A 24,913-nucleotide genomic window follows, 5' to 3' on the forward strand; every position below is an offset into this window, starting at 1 on the left:
CATCACCAACTGTCTACACAAATCTTCAAATCCTCCAGTCAGCAACCTTGTGGACATGCTTGACACAAGACAGCTCAGAAAGACACTATATTTCAAACTCTCATATTATCAAGCACACGAGGACTCATGAATGTTCTAAAAAACTCCTTTTTGTGCAGAACCGGGCGGACTGGTGCGCACGTAACAACTTGTCACTAAACACCTCCAAGACCAAGGAGCTGATTATTGACTTCAGGAGGTCCCATAATGGAGAATACGCCCCAATCTCCATTTACGGGGAAAGTGTGGAGAGAGTGTCCAGCTTTAAGTTTCTGGGCACTCACATTTCAGAGGACCTCACATGGTCCACCAACACCGCTGCGCTGGTCAAGAAGGCACAGCAATGACTGTTCTTCCTGAGGACATAAAAAAAGACTGGTCTGCCCCAACAGCTGCTGACAACCTTCTACCGCTGCACTACAGAGAGCATATTAACGTATGGCATCTCTGTGTGGTATCTCAGCTGCACGGAGACGGAGAGGCGAGCTCTTCAGCGCGTCGTCCACAGAGCGCAGAGGATTATTGGGACACAGCTACCAGCTTTGGAGGGCATCTACCACACACGGTGCCTCAGGAAGGCCGTCAGCATCCATAAAGACTCCTCACACCCTTGTAACGGACTGTTCGAACTACTTCCCTCCAACAGACGTTACAAGGCCTTCTACGCCCGAACCTCCAGACTCAGAAACAGCTTTATTCCCAGAGCTATAGCAGCTCTGAACCGGCCCTGTTGAGTGCCCCCCATCCCCCCTGGACTGTCTCCCTCGGATGGTCACGTCGCACAGTTTATTTATTTATTTTTACATCGGTTGGAAGCTGCATACTAAATCTCGTTGCACTGATGTGCAATGAGAATAAAAGGTATTATTATTATTGTTATTATATTATTTTTTTTAATGCATTGTTCCCACTATGGCAAACTGCTGGCCACAACCACTCATAATAGGGATTTTGCATCCATTGAGAAAACTAACATCAGGAGCACACGTGGGTCCAGAGGGAATGTCAGAGGGAGTGCTAACACACAAATCTCCCACCCCATCAGGTATCATCAGTGACAGTTTGCAGGTCCCACATTGACCCCTTCATTCACCTCAGAAGCAGAATGAAAATAAGTAATCCGTGATCCCAAGGAACCACCTACAAAGGCATTAAGCATCATAATGTATATGCACATTTCACCAGTCTGCTTATGTCTTCTTACAATCTGTTACCACAAATCTTTGAATTCATTACATTAAAGTTTATGAAACAAATTACAGATTTTATATATACGCAAATTAAGTGTTCAGCGTAACTGTCTCTTAACTCTTCGCAGTAAATTGATTACAAACCACATTTCCCACATCAAAAGCAACTCTGATCCGAATAAGGTTATGATCTCAAGTTACCCCAGAAATTTTTCATAATATCCAAGCTCTTAATAAGTAGCATATTTTGGTGTTCAAGGAATAGTTAGGCCAATACCCATTAGAGATGGCATGTCAATATTTTAAAGAGGAAGGATAATTTCCCCCACTGTGACAACACATATTTATCTCAACCGAAGCAGCTTAGCCAGTCATCACATTGTTTTTTACAGGATTTTGCCATGTTCCACAGCCACCACATTACCTCCATTATAACACTGACAATGCTTATTTTGCTGTAAAGGGCATTTGGATGTTCAGGTCATGAAAGGTGCACATATCACCGTCATTTTTGCAACACTAACTACCCTAACGAGCCATATAATCAAGCTACCAAATTCAAACCGACAAGTTGTACTCAACTGCCTTTCTTCGATTTATTCCTTCCTCTGCCTCCCAATGAACTAACAGTTTATTGTGAGGCCATAGTTAATTCATTTTGTTTACGTTAGCTAAATTTGAAAAAAGATTAGTAACGATTAACTGGATGATCTAAACAGCAGCTGTACAGTTGCATTAGACCAGCTTTACTCTAACACACAATTAAACAGGTGCACCCAATATTACACCTAGCTTGCATTTTGAAGCAATTTGGGCGGTCACAACCAAAATTACTTCAAATAGAAACAGAGAAATATAGAAAATAGGTGCAAGAGTAGGCCATTTAGCCTTTTGGCCATTCAACATGATCATCCAAAATCAATTCCTGCTTTTACTCCCTATCCCTTGGTTTCGTTAGCCTTAAGAACTAAATCGAACTCTCTTGAAAACATCCAGTGAATTGGCCTCCACTGCCTTCTGTGGCAGAGAATTCCACAGATTCACAACTGTGGGTGGAAACGTTTTTCCTCATCTCAGCCCTAAATGGCCTACCAGTTGTTCTTAAACTGTGACCCCTGGTTCTGGACCCCCCCCCCTAACATCGGGAACATTTTCCTGCATCTAGCCTGTCCAATCCCTTTGGAATTTAATAAGTTTCTATAAGATCCCCTCTCATCCTAAATTCCAGTGAATACTAGCCCAGTCCACCCATTCTTTCATCATATGTACACTACACTCACTCAATAACAAGAATGTCCTTCCTCAAATTAAGAGACCAAAACTGCACACAAAACCCCAGGTGTGGTACAACTGGAGTAGGACCTCCTTGCTCCTATACTCAGATCCTTTCGCTATTAAGGCCAACATGCCATTTGCTTTCTTCACTGCCTGCTTTACCTGCATGCTTACTTTCAGTGACGGATGTACAAGGACAACCAGGTCTCATTGCACCTCCCCTTTTCCTAATCTGACGCCATTTAAATAATAATCTGCCTTCCTGTTCTTACCACCAAAGTGGATAACCTCATATTTATCCATATAATACGGAATCTGCCATGCATCTGCCCACTCACCCAACCGATCCAAGTCACCCTGCAGCCTCATAGCATCCTCGATGCAGCTCAGAGTCACCCAGCTTTGTGTCACCCGCAAAACAGGAGATGTTACATTTACTTCCTTCGTCTAAATCGTTAATATATATTGTAAATAACTGGGGTCCTAGCACTGAGCCTTGCGGCACCGCACTAGACACTGCCTGTCATTCAGAAAAGGATCTGTTAATTCCCACTCTTTGCTTCCTGTCTACCAACCATTTCTCTATCCATGTCAATACCCCACCCCCAATACCTTGCGCTCTAATTTTGCACACTAATCTCTTGTGTGTGAGCTTGTCAAAGGCTTTTTGAAAGTCCAGATTCACTACATCCACTGACGCTCCCTTATCCATTCTACTTGTTACATCCTCAAAAAAATCCAGAAGACTAGTCAAGCATGATTTACCCTTCATAAATCCATCCTGACTGACTGATCCTGTCACTGCTTTCCAAATGCGCTGCTATTACATCTTTAATAATTGACTCAAGCATCTACCCCACTACCGATGTAAGGCTAACTGGTCTATAATTTACAGACACAGAAACACTCATGACACCCTAATTGATAATCTGTCATCAGAACTGAATTGGTTAGAAAGACAAGTGGAAGGAGTGAAGAGAAGGCTTAATTTTATTATTGTTATGTGGACTGAGGGACAGTTAAAAGCTTTTTTTTGCATGCTATCTAAACAGATCAGTAATACCACACAAACACAATCAAGTCAAACTCAAGTACAATAGAGTAAAGTGAAAGATACACAGAGCAAATAGTTCTTAGCAATGCAGCACATCAGTTTCATTGACAAATTCGGAAGCCTGGCTTCTGGAAGGCAAGTTCAGAAGCCTGATAACATAATTGTATAGATGAGATGAAAGAGGGGGGGTTAGAGGGAATGCAGAAAAGCTCGACAAAAATTATGGGACAAAACATTGCAATTCAGCAGGTAAGAAATAATGTTGGAAAAAAAGACAGTCGGTATGAAGGGAGGAAAATAGTTAGACCTTGATGACCTAATACTAATCAGAATTGGCCGATTGTGATACATATTGCATTGGTTGGTTAACTAAAGTAATTGTATTCACTGTTAAATCCTGTGGGATACTTGAAAAGCAAGACATTCTTCTTCAAGCTTATATTGGGACTTCCTTGGAAATGTGTGGAAGGCCCAAAAAAGTCAGAGAGGGAGTGGAGTGGAGAACTAATTTAACATGGTTGGCAAGATTCATCCTTGCAAGCTGAATGGGAATATTCCACAATGGTCACCCATTTAGTTCTGCCAGTGTAGAGAAGATCACCTCTGGAGCAAGTCAAGTCTATTCGTCACATACACATACGAGATGTGCAGTGAAATGAAAAGTGGCAATGCTCGGGGACTTTGTGCAAAAAGACAAACAAACAAACAACCAAACAAACTACAAACAGAATACACCAATGCAAGGTAAGTGCTGCTTCACATGAAAGAAATGTTTGAGTCCCTGGATGGTGAAAAATGAGGAAGTGAAACTGCAGTGTTTCATTTCCTGTTCTTGTATGGGGAGGTGACATGAGGAGGGTAGATGGGAGGAATGGAAGAGCAAATCAAAGCATTATTGAGAAGGCTCACTCAGGATGGTGGGGGAAATGTGTTCTAATAGCAGAATCACATTTAAAGGTGGTAGAAATTACCATACTTTTAATGTGGAGAGGAAAATGAAAGAAAAAATCCAATTCTATTCTTCATCTGGGTGGAAGGCGCAGAAAATGGAATGAATACAGATGAAACCCTATCAACCGTAATTGAAAATAAATCATGGTTAAGAGGAAGAGATTTCAAAAGCCTTGCCGTGGAAAATATCACTAAAAACTAATAGTACAGAAGCAGAGAAATTCAGGAGATGCAAACAGAGAACATAAGTTAAATGAACGTTTCAAGATTCTAGTAGATGATGGCAATTAACACCAAAGATCCTTGATTAACACTGACAGCGAATCGTGTTTAAAGCCAGCACCACTCACCCCTTCTCCCGGGAAGGCGCTTTCCCAACTCCCCAATCACTTCTCACCCAAAGATGTGCTACAACACCTTTCCTCGGTCTTGCCCAGAAAGTTTCCCTTTCTCACAGCCAACCACTTGATTTCACACCCTGACTGGCGCCGACACTGAGCGAGGGGCCGCAGACTGAACGCCTGCGCTGCCGAGGGCCACAAGGAAGCCTCCTGTGCGCTTTCAACTTGACGGCCTCCCCGCTTTGGGACCGTTTTCCGGTCGCAGTTCAATGTCCATTCCGGTCGCTGGCTCCGAACACACTTCTTACCAGTGTATGAGCACGGGAAAGCTGTCCGGGCTGTCCGGGCTGGCGGCGACAGGCAGCACCACTCGGCCCCTCACGTACGGATCGGCCCCTCCGCCTCTACTCACGGCACCGCGGACAGCGCGCAGGCGCGGGCCGGCAGGAAGTGACGCAGTGGTCAGGTGACCGGGCACGCCCCGTTCCCCCTGGCAACGGCCGCCGCCGCCCTGCGCTGGCGACCAACCAAAGATCGTAGCTCTTGCTCCAATATCTTTGCCAGCGACATCGAGAAACAACCAGCGAAAGAAAGGACAACACCAGGGCTGCCAACATTGGGTGAGAGTTTGAGAAATTTGCGAGAGACCAAGCCCGAGGGAGTGTAGCGACCGGCGGGGGGAGGAACCGAGTGGGGAGAGGGTGTGGAAGAAGGGTAGGAACTTTTTGAAATTTGATGTATTAAAATCATGTTTTAGTGCACTGTAGAAGTATGATTTCAATGTTTTTTGTATGAAGTATTTTTAAGAGGTAACTTTTTAAGGGGTAACTTTATCCACACAAAGGGTGATGGGTGTATGGAACAAGCTGCCAGAGGAGGTAGTTGACGCAGGGACCATCCCAACATTTAAGAAAAAGTTAGACTGATACATGGATAGGACAGGTTTGGAGGTATGGACCAAAAGCAGGTAGCGTAGCTGGGACATGTTGGCGGGTGTGGGCAAGTTGCGCCGAAGGGCCTGTTTTCACACTGTACCACATTATACCTCCACCATGCATGAATGCTTCAAAATCAAGTGTTCGAGTTTTATTGCCATATACTCAAGCATAGAAAATAGGTGCAGGAATAGGCCATTCGGCCCTTCGAGCCAGCACTGCCATTCAATATGATCATGGCTATTCATCTAAAATCAGTACCTCTTTCCTGTTTTTTCCCCATATCCCTTGATGTCTTTAGCCCCAAGAACTAAATATAACTCTCTCTTGAAAACATCCAGTGAATTGGCCTGCACTGCCTTCTGTGGCAGAGAATTCCACAGATTCACAACTCTCTACGTGAAGAAAGTTTGTCCTCATCTCAATCCTAACTGCCCCCCCCCCCTTTATTCTTAAACTGTGACCCATAGTTCTGAACGCCCCCAACATCGGGAACATTTTTCCTGCAGTTACAGTAAGTGAAAATCTAGCAGGCAAGCAGGATGCTTTCTCCAACCACCCCCATTTGAAGTCCACTATCTTCCACCGTTTCTCTCTCTCTCTCTCTCTCTTTCACCCCCCTGCGCTTCGGCACAGAGACTCTCGCGGCAGCTGCGCAACGCCTCCGACGCCCGGGACACTCGCACGGCCCGGGGTGCTCCATGGCCAGAGCTGCAGCGAGCGACAAGCCGGCCCTGGCAAACACTCGTCCGTCCCGGCTCCCCGCATCTGCTCCGGCCGCTGGTTCTGCTCCCATCCCTCCTGCAGCCCCTGCTCTCCAACACTCGCGGACCATGCAGTTTATCCGAGTTTTCACAAAATGATCACAACATTTCTCACCACTGAGCATGAGAAATTTCCGATGAGCGTGAGGGCGTGAGAGTTTAGAAACATAGAAACATAGAAATTAGGTGCAGGAGTAGGCCATTCGGCCCTTCGAGCCTGCACCGCCATTCAATATGATCATGGCTGATCATCCAACTCAGTATCCCGTACCTGCCTTCTCTCCATACCCCCTGATCCCCTTAGCCACAAGGGCCATATCTAACTCCCTCTTAAATATAGCCAATGAACTGGCCTCAACTACCCTCTGTGGCAGAGAGTTCCAGAGATTCACCACTCTCTGTGTGAAAAAAGTTCTTCTCATCTTGGTTTTAAAGGATTTTCCCCTTATCCTTAAGCTGTGACCCCTTGTCCTGGACTTCCCCAACATCGGGAACAATCTTCCTGCATCCAGCCTGTCCAACCCCTTAAGAATTTTGTAAGTTTCTATAAGATCCCCTCTCAATCTCCTAAATTCTAGAGAGTATAAACCAAGTCTATCCAGTCTTTCTTCATAAGACAGTCCTGACATCCCAGGAATCAGTCTGGTGAACCGTCTCTGCACTCCCTCTATGGCAATAATGTCCTTCCTCAGATTTGGAGACCAAAACTGTACGCAATACTCCAGGTGTGGTCTCACCAAGACCCTGTACAACTGCAGTAGAACCTCCCTGCTCCTATACTCAAATCCTTTTGCAATGAAAGCTAACATACCATTCGCTTTCTTTACTGCCTGCTGCACCTGCATGCCTACCTTCAATGACTGGTGTACCATGACACCCAGGTCTCGCTGCATCTCCCCCTTTCCCAATCGGCCACCATTTAGATAATAGTCTGCTTTCCCGTTTTTGCCACCAAAATGGATAACCTCACATTTATCCACATTATACTGCATCTGCCAAACATTTGCCCACTCACCCAGCCTATCCAAGTCACCTTGCAGTCTCCTAGCATCCTCCTCACAGCTAACACTGCCCCCCAGCTTAGTGTCATCCGCAAACGTGGAGATATTGCCTTCAATTCCCTCATCCAGATCATTAATATATATTGGAAATAGCTGGGGTCCCAGCACTGAGCCTTGTGGTACCCCACTAGTCACTGCCTGCCATTGTGAAAAGGACCCGTTTACTCCTACTCTTGCTTCCTGTTTGCCAGCCAGTTCGCTATCCACATCAATACTGAACCCCCAATGCCTTGTGCTTTAAGTTTGTATACTAATCTCTTATGTGGGACCTTGTCGATACACCACATCCACTGGTTCTCCCCTATCCACGCTACTAGTTACATCCTCGAAAAATTCTATAAGATTCGTCAGACATGATTTACCTTTCGTAAATCCATGCTGACTTTGTCCAATGATTTCACCACTTTCCAAATGTGCTGCTATCCCATCTTTAATAACTGACTCTAGCAGTTTCCCCACTACCGATGTTAGACTAACTGGTCTGTAATTCCCCATTTTCTCTCTCCCTCCCTTCTTAAAAAGTGGGGTTACGTTTGCTACCCGCCAATCTTCAGGAACTACTCCAGAATCTAAAGAGTTTTGAAAGATTATTACTAATGCATCCACTATTTCTGGAGCTACTTCCTTACGTACTCTGGGATGCAGCCTATCTGGCCCTGGGGATTTATCGGCCTTTAATCCATTCAATTTACCCAACACCACTTCCCGGCTAACCTGGATTTCACTCAATTTCTCCAACTCCTTTGACCCGCGGTCCCCTGCTATTTCCGGCAAATTATTTATGTCTTCCTTACTGAAGACGGAACCAAAGTAGTTATTCAATTGGTCCGCCATATCCTTGTTCCCCATGATCAACTCACCTGTTTCTGACTGCAAGGGACCTACATTTGTTTTAACTAATCTCTTTCTTTTCACATATCTATAAAAACTTTTGCAGTCAGTTTTTATGTTCCCTGCCAGTTTTCTTTCATAATCTATTTTCCCTTTCCTAATTAAGCCCTTTGTCCTCCTCTGCTGGTCTTTGAATTTCTCCCAGTCCTCCGGTATGCTGCTTTTTCTGGCTAATTTGTACGCATCATCCTTCGCTTTGATACTATCCCTGATTTCCCTTGTTATCCATGGATGTACTACCTTCCCTGATTTATTCTTTTGCCAAACTGGGATGAACCATTTTTGTAGTTCATCCATGCAGCCTTTAAATGTCTTCCATTGCATATCCACCGTCAACCCTTTTAGAATTAATTGCCAGTCAATCTTGGGCAATTCACGTCTCATACCCTCAAAGTTACCTTTCTTTAAGTTCAGAACCATCGTTTCTGAATTAACAATGTCACTCTCCATCCTAATGAAGAACTCAACCATAGTATGGTCACTCTTGCCCAAGGGGGCACGTACAACAAGATTGCTAACTAACCCTTCCTCATTACTCAATACCCAGTCTAAAATAGCCTGCTCTCTCGTTGGTTCCTCTACATGTTGATTTAGATAACTATCCCGCATACATTCCAAGAAATCCTCTTCCTCAGCACCCCTGCCAATTTGATTCACCCAATCTATATGTAGATTGAAGTCACCCATTATAACTGTTTTGCCTTTGTCGCACGCATTTCTAATTTCCTGTTTGATACCATCTCCAACTTCACTACTACTGTTAGGTGGCCTGTACACAACACCCACCAACGTTTTCTGCCCCTTAGTGTTTCGCAGCTCTACCCATACCGATTCCACATCCTCCAAACTAATGTCCTTCCTTTCCATTGCATTAATCCCCTCTCTAATCAGTAACGCTACCCCACCTCCTTTTCCTTTCTGTCTATCCCTCCTGAATATTGAATATCCCTGGATGTTCAGCTCCCTGCCTTGGTCACCCTGGAGCCATGTCTCCGTGATCCCAACTATATCATAGTCATTAATAGCTATCTGCACATTCAACTCATCTACCTTATTATGAATGCTCCTTGCATTGAGGGCGTGAGTTTGCTTGAGGGCGTGAGTTTCACGCTCAAAGCGTGAGAGTTGGCAGCCCTGCAACACCGAAGTAGGGCAGTGTGAGTGTGAAACTTGAATGGACGGGAAAGAACACACAAACACTCACCGGATTGAAGTCGTAGCTGGATGACTACACCCCAGCGGTATGAACATTGTCTTCTTTAACATCGAGTAACCCTTGCTTTCCCTCTCTCTCCATCCCTCCCCAGTTCTCCGACCAGTCTGACTGTCCTCCTGATTACATTTTTATCTCTGTTTGCTTTGTTGTTAGCTTCTTCTAGCTAACAATGGACTATTCTATATTTGCCTTGATCTTGTGTAGGAAGGAACTGCAGATGCTGGTTTAAATCAAAGTTAGGCACAAAAATTCTGGAGTAACTCAGTGGGCCAGGCAGCATTTCTGGAGAGAAGGAATGGATGACGTTTCACGTGGAGACCCTTCTTCAGTATGTCTGAAAGGTCTCGATCTGAAACGTCATCTAACTTTCAAGAGTTAGATTTAGCTCTTACGACTAAACGAATCAAGGGATATGGGGAAAAAGCAGGAACGGGGTACTGATTTTAGATGATCAGCCATTGTTGAAATGATCAGACTCACATATAGTGATTAGAATCCAGTCTTTTATTAGCTACTCTGCGGAGGTAACACTTGGTGCTTTCGTCTCCATGCATAGGGGGGTTGCACGTAAGGTCACCGGGTCATAGGGCTCGACGCACGGAGCCGCTAAATCCAACTGGAAGACATCCGTCACTTCCGGTATATGTTATTAATGCTAGAAACGCGTACTTTCCTACCTGTTAAAAACCGCCAAAATGTTGAATTTTTGCGCTGAAAAAAATTGTGGGAGTCGGGGTAAATGTGAGAGACATGTACCCAACTTTAGAATTCCAAAAATTAAGCGAAATGAAGGTATAGAGTGCGAGAACTGAAGGGACTACAGCAGCTAAAAGTGCTTGGTAAACATTGAAAATATTGGGAATTATTGCATTTGCTCACTGCATTTCATCAAGTAAAGCATTATTTGTGTTTTTTCTTGATTCCTTTGGTATCTAAAAATTCTCAGAAGTGATAAATCTGGCTGTAAATTTTTCTTCAGATGCGTTTTCATTTTGTACGTAAAAACCCCCGAGAACCATGGGCGATTTAAAAAAATTACAGCCAGATTTATCACTTCTGAAACTTTTTAGATGCCAAAGGAATCAAGAAAAAATCAAATAATGCCTTACAAGATACAAGATACATTTAATTGTCACATGTGCCAGATGGCACAGTGAAATGAAATTCCCATACAGCCATACAATAAAAATAAAGAACACAACACACTATAGAATTTGACATAAAACATCCCCACACAGCAGAATCAAAGTTTCCCCACTGTGTGGGAAGGCACCATAGTCAGTCTCTTCCTCCACTGTTCCTCGTGGTCAGGGCCTCGTGGTCAGGGCCTCCCCAAGCCCTCCGCAGTTGCAGCTACGGGCGGCACGATGTTCAGGACCGCTCGCCGGGGTGATACAAGTCCGACGTCGGGGCTGCGGGAGGTCCTCAGCGGCGTGGACACCAGAGTCGGCCCCCTCCTACCGGAGTCGGCAGCTTCCAAAGTCCGCAGGCCGCGTCGGGTGGAGACTGCTGCTGTGGACCTTCTGCAAGGCGCCCCAGGACTCCGCGATGACGGTCAGCGCCGCCCGCGTTGGAAGCTCTCCGCACCAGAGCTCCACGATGTTGGAGCAGCGGCCCAATGCTCCGGAGCTCCAAACGGCGACCCAGGTAGGCATCGCCCGCTCCGCGGTGACTCCAGCGCTGCGCCGCCGCTGTAGCAGCCCTGGTCCGGTACTCGGTCCCAGGCAGGAAAGGCTGCTCCGATCCAGCTGGTAGGCCGCGAGGTGGGGGGGCGAGGATGCGACTCGAAGAAATAGTCGCGTCCCCACCAGGAAGAGACTTGGAGACGGTTTCCCCCTTACCCTGCCCCCCTCCCCCACATAGAAAAGTAAAAGTTTCCCCCTAAAACAGACTTTGGACTAACTGAAAATTAAAAAAAGATAGAAATGACAGACAGGCTGTAGGCAGAGGCTGCTGCCATTGCAGCGCCCCTAGAGTTGTCTTGATGAAATGCAGTGAGCAAACGGCCAATGTTCGCCAAGCACTCTGGCTGTTGTTGTCCCTTCTGCTCTCGCTTCTAATTACCGTCATTTCTCCTCACTTTTGGAATTCTGAGGTATGGTAAATGTCTCACACGCTTATCCCGATTTCCATAATTATTTACAGCGCAGAAAATTGACAATTTCAACGGGTTTTAACGGGCCCGCTACGCTGGAAACAATGGTAAGTGCTTACCTGCAGTTCATCACGTGTAATCCATTTGGAGTAGCGTAGCAACAGTACGGGTCATGGGTCGTGACACGACTGCCGTGAAACCTCCCTATCGTCTAAATGAGAGAGAGGGAGAGCTCACCAGCAAGAATGCATAATCTATGTGGTAACATATATATGATATCGACACACTGATCTACATCATATTGAATGGCAGTTCTGACTCGGAAGATCACCAATGCCAAGGTTATTGCAAAATTCAACACCGGGGCTCACTGTAATGTTTTGTCCTTATCGGATTTCAAGAGAGTTTGAAAATCCAAAGTTGTTAAAAAAACAAGTGCCAAATTGTTTGAGGCGAATTCTGAACATCCACGAGAGAGAAGGGGAACAGCCGGCATTAGTTGTACACATAGGCACAAACGACATCGGGAAGAAGAGGAAGGAGGTTCTCCAACATGAGTTCAGAGAGTTGGGAAGAAGACTGAAAGGCCGGACTTCTAGGGTGGTTATCTCTGGATTGCTTCCAGTACCTTGTGCTAGCGAGGACAGGAACAGGGAGATAGGAGATCTGAATGTGTGGCTGAGGGGCTGGAGCAGGGAGCAAGGATTTAGATTTATAGACCACTGGGATCTCTTCTGGGGTAGGGGTGACCTGTACAAAAGGGATGGGTTACACCTTAACTGGAGGGGGACTGACATTCTGGCAGGCAGGTTTGCTAGGGCTACACGTGTGGGTTTAAACTAAATAGTGGGTGTGGGGGGGGGGGATTGACAAATTGGGAATATAAAGATGGAGTTGAAGGGGTAGTGGCTACAGGAAAAATTACAAAAGATTCTCAAATTAATGGGGAGGAAAGCTTGAGAATGGACAACAGAGTAAGGTCATGGCCAAGTGCGAGGGGGGAAGTGAATACAGAGATCAAAGTGCTGTATGTGAATGCGCGAAGTATAAGGAATAAAGTGGACGAGCTTGAGGCTCAGTTAGAAATTGGCAAGTATGATGTTGTGAGAATAACTGAGACATAGCTGCAAGAGGGCCAGGGCTGGCAACTGAATATTCAAGGGTATACCTCCTATCGAAAAGACAGACAGGTGGGCAGAGGGGGTGGGGTTGCCCTGTTGGTGAGGAATGAAAGTCAGTCCCTTGCAAGGGGTGACATTGAAACAGGAGATGTGGTGTCAATATGGATAGAACTAAGGAATTGTAAGGGTAAAAATACCCTAATGGGACTAATCTACAGGCCCCCAAACAGTAGCCTGGACATAGGGCGCAAGTTGAATCAGGAGTTAAAATTGGCATGTAGTAAAAGTAATGCTGTGGTTGTTATGGGAGATTTCAACATGCAGGTAGACAGGGAAAATCAGGTTGGTACTGGACCCCAAGAAAGGGACTTTGTAGAGTGCCTTCGTGATGGATTCTTTGAACAGCTTGTATTGGAGCCTACCAGGGAGAAGGCAATTCTGGATTTAGTGTTATGTAATTAACCGGATTTGATAAAGGAACTCGAGGTTAATGAGCCATTAGGAGGCAGTGACCATAACATGGTCAGATTTAATCTACAATTGGAGAGGGAGAAGAGTAGATCGGAGGTGTCAGTGTTGCAGTTGAATAAAGGGGACTATGGGGCCATGAGGGAGGAGCTGGCCAAAGTTGACTGGAAAGATACACTAGCAGGGATGACAGTGGAACAGAAATGGCAGGTGTTTCTAGGAATAATACAGAAGGTGCAGGATCAGTTCATTCCTCGGAGGAAGAAAGATTCCAAGGGGAGAAAGGGACGACCACGGCTGACAAGGGACGTCAGGGACAATGTAAAAATTAAAGGGAAGAAGTACAACGTAGCAAAGATGAGCGGGAAGCACGAGGATTGGGTAATGTTTAAAGAACAACAGAAGATAACCAAAAAGACAATACAGGGAGAAAAGATGAGGTACGAAGGTAAGCTAGCCAAGAATATTAAGCAGGATAGTAAAAGCTTCATATACAAACAACCCAACATACCATATTAGTAGTATCTCAGATCACTCTCCGTTGACATTTTCAGTAAAATTTGAGGGAATGCCGGGTAAAAAATTTTTTTTGGAGGTTTAATACACATATTTTAAATGACGTGCAAGGCTATCAATATTTAAAACAACAAATGAAACTTTTTTTCGATACAAATGATATACCAGGTACTTTGCCTTCTTTATTATGGGAACCTTTTAAGGCATTTATGTGAGGAATTATAATTTCATATCCAAGTTTTCAAAATAAAAAGAATAAGACAGAACAAATGTTGTTAGAACAAGAAATCAGGGAGTTAGAGTTAGATAATGCTAAAGATTCCACAGCAGATAAACACAATAAGATAATACTACTGAAATTTAAACTTAATCGAATTTTATCGGCAAGAGTAATAAGACTATTACAAATTACAAAACAGGAACATTTTGAGTTTGGTGACAAACCACATAAGCTTTTAGCTCACCAATTGAAAAAACAAGAAAAGGAAAATACTATAACCAAAATTAAATCAGAGAAAGGTGAATTACTAATACTACCTAAAGATATTAATAATAGATCTAAAATTAAAATAGAAGATAGTAAAATATTTTTTTTTCTAGATAACTGTAATCTTCCAATACTGGACCTTTTGGAACAAGAGGAACTAGGAGCTCAAATTACAATCAAAGAAATAGGTGAAACAATAAAATCGCTGAAAAATGGTAAGACACCGGGGACCAGATGGTTTTAATAATGAATTTTATAAAAAAATTCATGAGATAACGGCCCCTTATTTATTTAATTTATACTCCCATGCTTTTAAAGAAAACAAACTACCTGAAACACTAACAGAATCAACTATTACTCTTATTCCAAAAAAAGATAAAGATTTAGAAGATCCGGGCTCATACAGAGCTATATCACTTTTAAATACAGATCAGAAAATTTTAGCAAAGATTTTAGCAAGAAGATTAAGCAAATATATTAGTAAATTGATAAACCCTTATCAAACGGGGTTTATACCTAAAAGATACTCATTTAATAATCTGAGACTGAAAAAGTTACTTTTATAACTAATAAACAAGGTTCGCTTCTTAATAAACAGACACCACACAAACTGTTTGGTAGACCAGTTCAAAACTTTACTTAACATCGGCCGATGGAAGGGAGCGAGAATTCCAGCTAAGTGACCAATGTAGACACTCAACTGTCCTCGGTCCTCTTCGCTGAACAACAGAATTACATTGCCTTAAATAGGGTTTTTTTTTGTCCCCTTAGCACATTCCACAGACATTAGTCATGGTCAGAGGTACAGGAAAAGGTTTCCACAGAATGCATCACATCAAGGGCCTTTTGTTTACATGGTACAAGATATACTAAAAACATTGGCCATTTGCTTTAGGTCATTTTATCGCCAAAGAGATCACCCTAGCTCTTTGCTGCTTCCTCTCTGTCACTTGGTCCCTCATAAACATAGACCATTTGTTTACAAAGATGTGACTAGCTATGTCTCTCTTCCTCTCTGTCACTTCCTCACTTGGGAGACAATGTTATAGGATTTATTATCTCACACACCCGCAACCTAAGGCAAGCCTAATTTGACACTACATATAAGCTGTAAGCTAGCCCAGAAGCCAATTTAATATCTTCTTATATTTTTAACTAAAATTCGGCTTCATCATTCCATCCTTTTATCAAAATTTTGATAACAACTACAGTCCTTGCTGAGTACATACGAAAGACCATAAGCATCTCATCAGACAAATTAATAGTACACTAGTAACATAATCAATTCACCGTGGACAATCGTTCCACAAGTCCCTCCAAACATTTTAAATGGCCACCAACCTCCCCCGGACGTGACACTAATATACTACCATAGGACAGGAAAAGGATCATAAAAATTGCTCAGCCTTTATTCGGCTTCATTTGGAATTCCCCGTGTGCTGGTGTAACTGGTTCATGCTTCTCTTGTGTCTGCACTGCATTTGCAACATAACAATGCCCTGTCACAAATATACTGTTTCCTAAAAATACACCAGTGCCTTGGGTGTGGCAAAAACAGGTAGATTTAATTGGCCTTTGCAGACCTCTTACTGTCTGTAGTCAGGGTATCTTTGCTGCGCTTGTCATGTTTGACTTCAATCTTGTTTAAAAGGAGGTGTGTACCATCCTTTAAATGTGGGTTAGTCCGCAAGTTTGCCATTCTGAAGAAAGTTCAGCAGTCCATGTGGGCTGGGCCACCCAATACAATTTCAATTTCTTCTTGTCCCAGCACCCCCATCGTATAGCTTTTATGGCCTTGGTCACTGGTTTCCAGCAAAAACTCCTCCAACCTGGGAATGTAGATCTGGCAAGACATGGGTTAATTGCCGACCATACATAATTAGTTAATTGCCCAGGGCCTGTAGGTGGCTTCCCCCCACTCTCCAGGGGGTGGACAGAGCAGCTTTTCCTGTATCAATAAAAAGTTGTGAATCTTGTTCACCAGCTGAGTTTCTCCAGCACTTTTGTCTACCTTCAATCCTCCAGTATCTCCAGTTCCTTCTTAACACTTCCCTGTGAACTTATTCTTTAATCCGATTATATCCGAAGAGGCTCTCCCCACCTAAATATTCAATTCTCCAAATATGTTCTCTTCCCCAATCTACTTTATCTTCTCACCTTTCATCCCTCATTGTGAGTTCCCTCAAACCTCCTTTTGTAAGCCATGAGACAATTTTTCATCTACCTTCATTTCTCTCACACAGCACATGCTACAGCAACATCTTTTTGTTTGCTTGAAAACAGTAATCTTGCTTCATTTGCATTTTAAAAGACAACCTCTGTTATCATATCAAAACAATCTTTCCCAAAAGAACTCATTCAGAATCAGTAATCAATAATACATTTTCTTTTCTCTGTAATTTTGACATTTCCAATCTCATTTAACACTTTAATCGGGATGAGTCTTTTTTTTTTTAACTTGGTTCAAAAGATTTATAATCAACCAACACATTTTATCCATCGAGTATAGCTCCGCCCCCCATTCATGCCTGTTTCTTAATGGGGCACACCATAGACTTTGTCCATTTGCATTTTAAAGGACAAACTTCTTAAAGCGACACACAACTTTGCTCATTGCTTCTAATTTCACACATTCCACATACAAAAAACATTGTTTTACAAGCAGTACATATACAAAAACATTGTTTTACCAGCAGTATATAATATTTCATCTTCAAAGACATCTCTTTGTAATTTACTTTCCCTTTTTCTGACAAGACTTCTGTTTACCAAAATCCTGGTTACCTAACCCTAATTGGACATTGATCCAGATCATGATTAGTCAGACTGCCCTTGACTTTTCAGTCTCCCTATCCTATCCTCATTTCTCCATTGAATTTTCCTTCATCCCCAATTTTGTATAACATAGTTGCTTGTCAGAAAAAGGATTTACCTCCGGGGTAATTTTGTTTTGCAATCCCCATTGACTCTTTCCACCATCCCAGATACCTGTGGGTGGTGTGTACAGTGAATTGCTGTTGGGTATTAAAATGTGCACATTTTTCCTTAGTAATAGTGGTTGGTAGAGCTTCACTCCACCTACTAAATAAATCTAAAATCACTAAGCAATATTTATAACACTGGGCCCTTGGCATTTCAATAAAATCAATCTGTATGCATTCAAACGATCGTGATGGCATTGGCGTCACCCCTGAGGGTATCTTAAAATGGTTTGCCTGGATTACGCTGGTACGCTGCCTGGTATGCTGGCAGTTCACTCAGTCACCCCACCTACCTTCACCCCCCCCCCCCCCCCCCCCCCACTGTGCTCCTTGCCATCCCCCTCCCACCCACACATTCAGTGCATCCGCAAACAACCTCGCCCCATGCACTCTTAGTGGCTCTCCCACAGAGCCATTCCTGCCTATTAGGTTCTATTGTGATGAAGAACACACAGCATTAAAAGTGCAAAAAGGTTTTATTAAAGTTTAAAATGTGAATGACTCTTAAAATATAAGAACAATTTAAATTTTAAAGATGAGATTTATTAAGTTTTTACTTGTTGTGTCGTGTTGCGTCTTGTTGTGTTCTGCTGCTCACTGCCTCTTGATGACTATTTCCTGTTGATAAAAAGAGACAATTTTAATATAGAGAAAGTCAGCGGTCAAATTTTAAGAAGAATTTATCTCAGAAGTCATCATTCAACGAAGCACGCTATTAATGACAACATTTTTGGGCGATGTTCCATCCTTCAGGAAACCTTTGACATTTCCCTTCATATTTCTGTTGAGCTAGTATGTTGGGCCAAAGGTACTGGTTTCCAGAGGCTAGTATGGAGTTTGTGGGCGGAATGGATTTTTGGGTTGGCAGCTCAGTCACTGAGGGCTGGCAGCTCAGTCACTGAGGCCTGTACTGGCAGGGGGGGCACCAAAATGCTTGGTGTTGCTGAATACATCTGGAAGAGTTCTGTCCACAACTTCAAAGCATTCTCTCGTAATCATTGGACATTCATCCCAAACAATGACTTTCACTTGCCTCGTGAAATGTGCCGTCTTAGAGTTCTTCTCGATGTTGCACAATGTATCCTCGGCCACTTGGATGGGTATCTTGAATCGAGAATGTGTAGTTCTTCCACCAGGCAGAAATGTAGCTGCTATCCTAGAGGATACTGCAGCAATAGCCACATCACCTTGACCTCTAACATTTCCTGACATGATGTTGAAAAAGCAGCATAAAGATAATTTCAGTTGTTAATGAACACTGAAGATCTTGTGCAAAACATTTTTTTGAGGTGAGGGCTGTCAGGGTGGGGTAGGGGGTGGTAAACATTGTGCAGCCAAGGGAGGGGCACAGCTTCAGGCGGGGGTTCTCGTGAGCTGATGAGAAATGGGGGGGGGGGGTGGCTCATGCAGGGGATGAGGGCGGTTTCAGTAGGGGGTGCATCCTATAGCCAGGCGGAAGTGGGGCATGTCAGTGGAGGAGAGGGGGCAGTGAGCGATTTACTCATGACCTGTGGACTCACTGCCTTGGGATTAACTCATGCCCTTTAGACTGACTGACTCTCACGGCTTGTCGACTGACTGATGCCCGACTTCTGGAGTCATGTCCGACTTTTGTAAACTGAAAACAGTAACATCTACATTGAGGAACAGCTTCTTCCTGACAGCCATCATGCTATTAAACTTAACAAATAAGCTCTGAACTACGAAATACTATATTATTTCACACACATATATATATATTCACACGCACTCACACACATATACACACACTCATATTCACTCACACACATATTCAGACACACACACGTACACACACATATTCACACACACGCACACACACACACACACACTCACACATACACACACATATTCACACACACACACACACACATTCACATACACATATTCACAAACACTCATTCACGCACACACAAACTCAATGACACACACATTCACACAAACACCCACACACACATAGACTCATACACACATAGACTCAGACACACACACACGGACTCACTCACACACATGCACACATAGACTCAATCACACACACATACACAGACTCATCCCCCTCCTCAAGACACGGCCCTATGGGTGGTAAATGTCGTGCAGCCAAGGGCAGCTTCAGGCGGGGGTTGTCATGAACATTAATATCTCGGTCATATTTTATCAAGGGGAAAAATCCTCGGCACACATGCGGCAGAGGGGGGCTCTGAGCGAGGTGGCCAAAAAAATGACGGCCGTAGGTGGCGGCGTTCTCTCGGAAATCGCAGCACAGATCGGGAAAAGCGGTCAAGAACAGAGTTTTAGTAATATAGATAAGAAACTAGAGAAATATGTATGTGTTATATAATTATATAAATCAATATCACATTAATATATATGTGTGTGTGTGTGTATCATATATAATATAAATATAGGCAAATATATTGGCTTATGTTCCTTATATGTGTGTCTAAGCGTCACGACCCACGTGTGCTATTTAAAATCATCGACTGTTCTTAATGCCCCACAGCCTGTCTGTCTGGAAGCATCGTCTGGAATGTGCAATGACTTCCTGCACTTTTTTATTAATAAGGTTGTTTCCATAAGGGCTCTCATTTCAGCTTCTGCCTCTGACCCCTCTGTTTCTGTCCCATGCCTGGTGGTATTGGATAAGTTTGTGCCTGTGACATTGTCGTGTTTAGAGGATGTGGTTAGCTATATTAAGCCATCGGGTTCCCCTTGTGATGCTGTCCCTCCTCATCTTTTTAAAGAGGTTTTCCCCAGTATAGGGCAGTCGGTTCTTGCCATTATCAACAGCAGCTTGTGTTCTGGGGTTGTCCCCGTAAGTTTTAAACATGCAGTAGTGCAACCACTACTTAAGAAACCTGGCCTGGATCAAACTGTTCTGGCCAATTTTAGACCGATCTCCAAGTTGCCTTTTATTTCTAAAATTCTGGAGAAAGTTGTTTATGCTCAGCTAAAACTTTTCTTGGACGAGCATAATATTCGGGAGGTTTTCCAGTCTGGGTTTAAAACTATGCATAGCACAGAGTCAGCATTGCTAAGGGTTTTTAATGACATCCTCCTAGCTAATGATTCTGGTGATTATGTGGTTCTTGTCCTGCTGGACCTATCTGCCGCCTTTGATACAGTGGACCATGGTATCTTAATATCTCGGTTACAGCACCTAGTGGGCATTTGTGGCAGTGCCCTGGGATGGTTCAGGTCTTATCTGGCAGACAGAACTATGTGTGTAAGCCTTGCTGGTTTTGAATCCTCCTCCGCTCCTCTGTCATATGGGGTTCCACAGGGCTCAATTTTAGGGCCCCTGCTTTTCTCACTGTACTTCCTCTGGGTTCCATTCTTAGAAAGCATGGCATCTCTTTTCATTGTTATGCTGATGATAGCCAACTATATATGCCGCTGAGGAAGGAAGATGCCTTTTCTGTCAAATCACTTCTGTCTTGTCTTGAGGACATTAAGTCCTGGATGGCCCTAAACTTTCTAGTATTTAATGAAAAGAAGACAGAGGTGATATTGTTTGGTCCCAATGGCTGCCGTGAACCTCCCCCTGTTGACTTCGGGCACGGTATGTGAAGCCAACAGTTTTGGACCTGGGGTCCTGCTCAACAATTCCTCTCACAATACAAAGACCTCTTTGATAACAAACTTGGCAAACTTCCGCACAAGTACACCATTGTAACCGACCTAGAGGTCACGCCAGTTGTCCACGCACCTCACCGGGTCCTGCATGCGATGCGAGACCGCGTTCAGGCCAAACTTAATAGGATGGAAACTCTGGGTGTGATTGCCCCTGTCAATGATCCATCTGCCTGGGTTTCGACCAGGGTTGCAGCAACCAAAAAAAACAAAGATGAAATAAGAATTTGCATCAATCCCAAGGATTTAAACAGTGCCATCAAACTCCCACACAACCCGATGCGCACGGTGGAAGAAGTCGCGGCTAACCTGGGAAAAGCAACAGTATTCTCAGTCCTGGATGCAAAGAACTCATTCTGGCAGATTCCACTTGATCATGAATCCTCCATGTTGACCACGTTTGGTACATATTTCAGACGCTACAGATTTTTACGCATGCCATTTAGAATAAGCTCGGCTAGTGAGGTTTTCCAACACACCATGGAACAGTTATTTGCTGGATACCCATGTGCTATCATTGTAGATGACATTCTAGTCGCCGGACAGAATGTCGGGAGCACGACGCAAACTTAAAGGTGGTTCTGGACTGTGCCAGAGCCATCAACCACAAGTTCAAGCCCCAAAAATGCAGGTTCCGGGTCAACGAGGTGAACTATGTAGGTCATGTATTCACCAGCGACGGTCTCAAACCAGACCCCTGGAAAACCATCATATCAACGAGCTGCCAGTGCCCACAGACGTGACTGCATTACAATGGTTCCTTAGCCTGGTAAAGTACTTGGGAAATTTCATCCCAAACTTCAGTGAACTCGCAGCCCCACCAAGGCAACTGATTCACAAAGACACAGACTGGTCCTGGCACAACCATCAGCAGAGGACACTCTTAAGGGTCTGTCCCACTTTCATGAGGTAATTCACAAATTCTCCCGGGTTTTCCCCTGAATGTTTGTAACAAGTCCGTAGGAGGTCGTAGGAGTTTGTAGATATATCGTAGTGGCTCGTTATGCTAGCCGTGGGTACTCGTGGCATCAGATAAGTCGGAACGTTTTTTCCAGCCCGATAAAAAATGTCCACGAGTAAAAAAATGGTCGGGATGAAAGAATTAAGTTGTGAAAGTGGGACAGGCCCTTTATGCAACTGGTGTCCTGCGCTCCAACACTCACTTACTTCGATGTCAAGCTATCTGTCACTTTAACTTGCGACACTTCCCAATACGGACTGAGAGCAGCCTGTCTCCAGAACGATGGTAGAGGCCATAAACCCATCCCGCACCATGACTGACACAGACCAACGCTACGCACAGATCGGGAAGGAACTGCTGGCTGTGGTCTTTACCTGCGGGAAATTTAATGACTTTATTTTCGGCAACCCTGCCACTGTTGAAACTGACCAACATCCGCTGGGTCAGCATTCTGAACAAGCCTATACATGCCGCCCCTGCGCGCCTTCAATGTATGATGATGGTATTACAAAAGTACGACATTAGACTGGTTTACAAACGCGGAGAGGATATGCACTTAGCTGACACACTGTCATGTGCTCTGCGCAACACCTGCAAGAAACACCTGTTGGACGATGATGGTTTTGTTGTTATGATGGTCTCCTACCTCCCAACCTCGTGTCTGGTTGATCTGGCAGCACAAACAGCTGCAGATGACACTCTACAGTCACTCTCCTCTCATCCGACGCGAATGGCCAGACAAGCAATACAGGCTACCGCCCCTGATTTGCCCATTTTACCCTGTTCGTGATGAACTGGTACTTCAGGGCGGCGTGTGGTGAAAGGACACAAGGCAGTTGTTCCTGCATCACTGCAAAACAAATATTACGATGCCATCCACAGGGGTCATCTCGGCATGGAGGCAACCGTTCTGAGAGCAGAGTATGTTCTTCTGGCCTGGAATGTCCGACTTTGTACATGAGAAAGTAGAGTTCTGTGGTGTGTTCAACAGCCTAACGCCGCACCAACTCAAAAAGCCCCTTTTCTTGCACCCCACACTTGACTTGCCATGGTCTACAGTTGCAACTGACATTTTCGAGTGGCATGGCAATCAGTACCTGGTCCTGGTCGACTCGTACTCCGGATGGTTCGAGATCGACCTATTCCGCAGTCCAACTTCAGCCATGGTTGTTGAAAAGCTGACATGCCACTTTTCTGTCCACGGGGCTCCCGTTCATCTTCTCTCCGACAATGGCAGCCAATTCACCAGTCAGCATTTGAAGAACTTCACTAAACGCTGGGATTTTCGCTACATCACCAGCAGCCCCGAGTACCCACCAGGGCTTGAAATTAGCGGTTGCCCAGGTGCCACTGACCACCCAAAGTGCCGCTGGGCAACCTAAAGGCCGAGTCATTTTGCCTGGCTTGGCACTGCAGATACTGGTTTATACCGAAGAAACTGGGGTAACTCAGCAGGTCAGGCAGCATCTCTGGAGAAAAGGAACATGACGTTTTGTGGCGGCGACGGCTGTAATGCGTGGGAAAGATGCTAAGTGTGGCGTGACGGAGGGTCGTAGTGAATGACAGGCCCCGCACAGCAGTAGCAGTGGCGATGCACCCCGCTCCTCGTCATGCACCCCACACCTCCTCACGCACCCCGCCCGGCCTGATTGCGGCCACTGCCTGCCACTCCGTCAACGGCGCTTTCAAAACAAACCCTCTCGCACGCCGAGGCCGGAAGGAGGGAGGGAGAGAAGGAGGCCTCCTTCCGCCGTCTGAAGCATCTGCACCGCTCGGCCCCGCACCTTCCTGTTGGCTGGCGGAGGAGGGGAGGCGGTGGCGAGGAGATCCCAACTATTTCCCCCTTTGGCGGTGGCACTTGGCGATGGACAGGGACCGCCAAGGCAGCGATGATGCCAGTGTTGCCGAGGAGCGCTGACCTTCCTTCCCACCTCCTCTGCCCCTCTCTCTCTCTCTCTCTCTCTCTCTCGTATGCTCCCCTCCACCCCCCATTATCCCGAGACCACTCCTCTCCATCCCGCACTGATCCCCATTCCTGCCTCTATTCAGTCCTCACTGACATCCCGTGGGCTCCCCTCCTCATCTACCGCCCCCCGCCCCGCCCCCCCATCTATTCATCCTGCACTGATCTCCCTATCCAACTCGCATTGCTTCTCCTGCCACTCCCCATCAATCCTACACTGGTCCCCCAATTCACCCTGTACTGGCCCCCCGTCCCCATCCATCCTGCACTGCTTCTCCCCTTCATCCTGCACAGATCCCGCCCCATTCAACCCCATTGTCATCACCCGCACAATTCTACCTACTCCAACCAACACACACTAATTCCCTTGCCTCAATCCATCCATTTTGCACCGATTGCCTTTGCCTTCTCCCCCCCCCCCCCCCCCCCACCACCATCTATCCATCCATCTGCACTGATTCACTCCCCCCAACCTTATTGTGCTGGAAATTGACTATGTTTGATAACGGAATGCAATGAAATATGTTTTAATTCCCAATGTTATTATTTGTTTTAATCCAAAAAGATGGATTAATTAAATTGTGATCACGTGAACCATTAAAACCGCAGTGTTCGATTGTCACTGCTACCGTTGACACTTTATTACAGAATTCATTTTAACGGCAAATCAATGCTGTTAATAGGGAGTATCAGTACTGTTATTTTGATGAGCAACATTCACAACTACACGTTGGATTTATCCAGGTTTTACTTCAACGGTCCGTCATATACATCACAAATTTTGTCAGGAGATGTTTCAGTTGAAATGTTAACGTTAATTCTGAAGTGGGAACGATGGAAGCGTTTATCAACAATTTTTTTTTAATTTGGTGCTTACAAACAGGGTATCTTCATTGCTGTTCACAACACATACATCTAATCTGAATGCCCGGTAATGTGGCGTCTTGACACCTTTA

At 44.7% G+C, this 24,913-nt stretch overlaps 1 protein-coding gene across 2 annotated transcripts in view; it reads right to left on the reverse strand.

Moving 5' to 3' along the window:
* The window catches only part of dnajc5ga (DnaJ (Hsp40) homolog, subfamily C, member 5 gamma a), a 43,224-nt gene extending 37,915 nt beyond the window's left edge, over positions 1-5,309 (reverse strand). The window contains exon 1 of one of the 2 annotated variants that reach the window (XM_055635503.1): positions 5,159-5,309. The gene's annotated coding sequence lies outside the window, so the exon portion shown is untranslated. Of the gene's footprint in view, positions 1-4,859; positions 5,008-5,158 lie in introns of those variants that run through there. The other variant, XM_055635504.1, reaches the window with a different exon arrangement.
* Between the last annotated feature and the right edge of the window lie 19,604 nt (positions 5,310-24,913).

The sequence above is a fragment of the Leucoraja erinacea genome, chromosome 5 (assembly GCF_028641065.1).
Source record: "Leucoraja erinacea ecotype New England chromosome 5, Leri_hhj_1, whole genome shotgun sequence".
In the NCBI taxonomy this organism is placed as follows: domain Eukaryota; kingdom Metazoa; phylum Chordata; class Chondrichthyes; order Rajiformes; family Rajidae; genus Leucoraja; species Leucoraja erinaceus.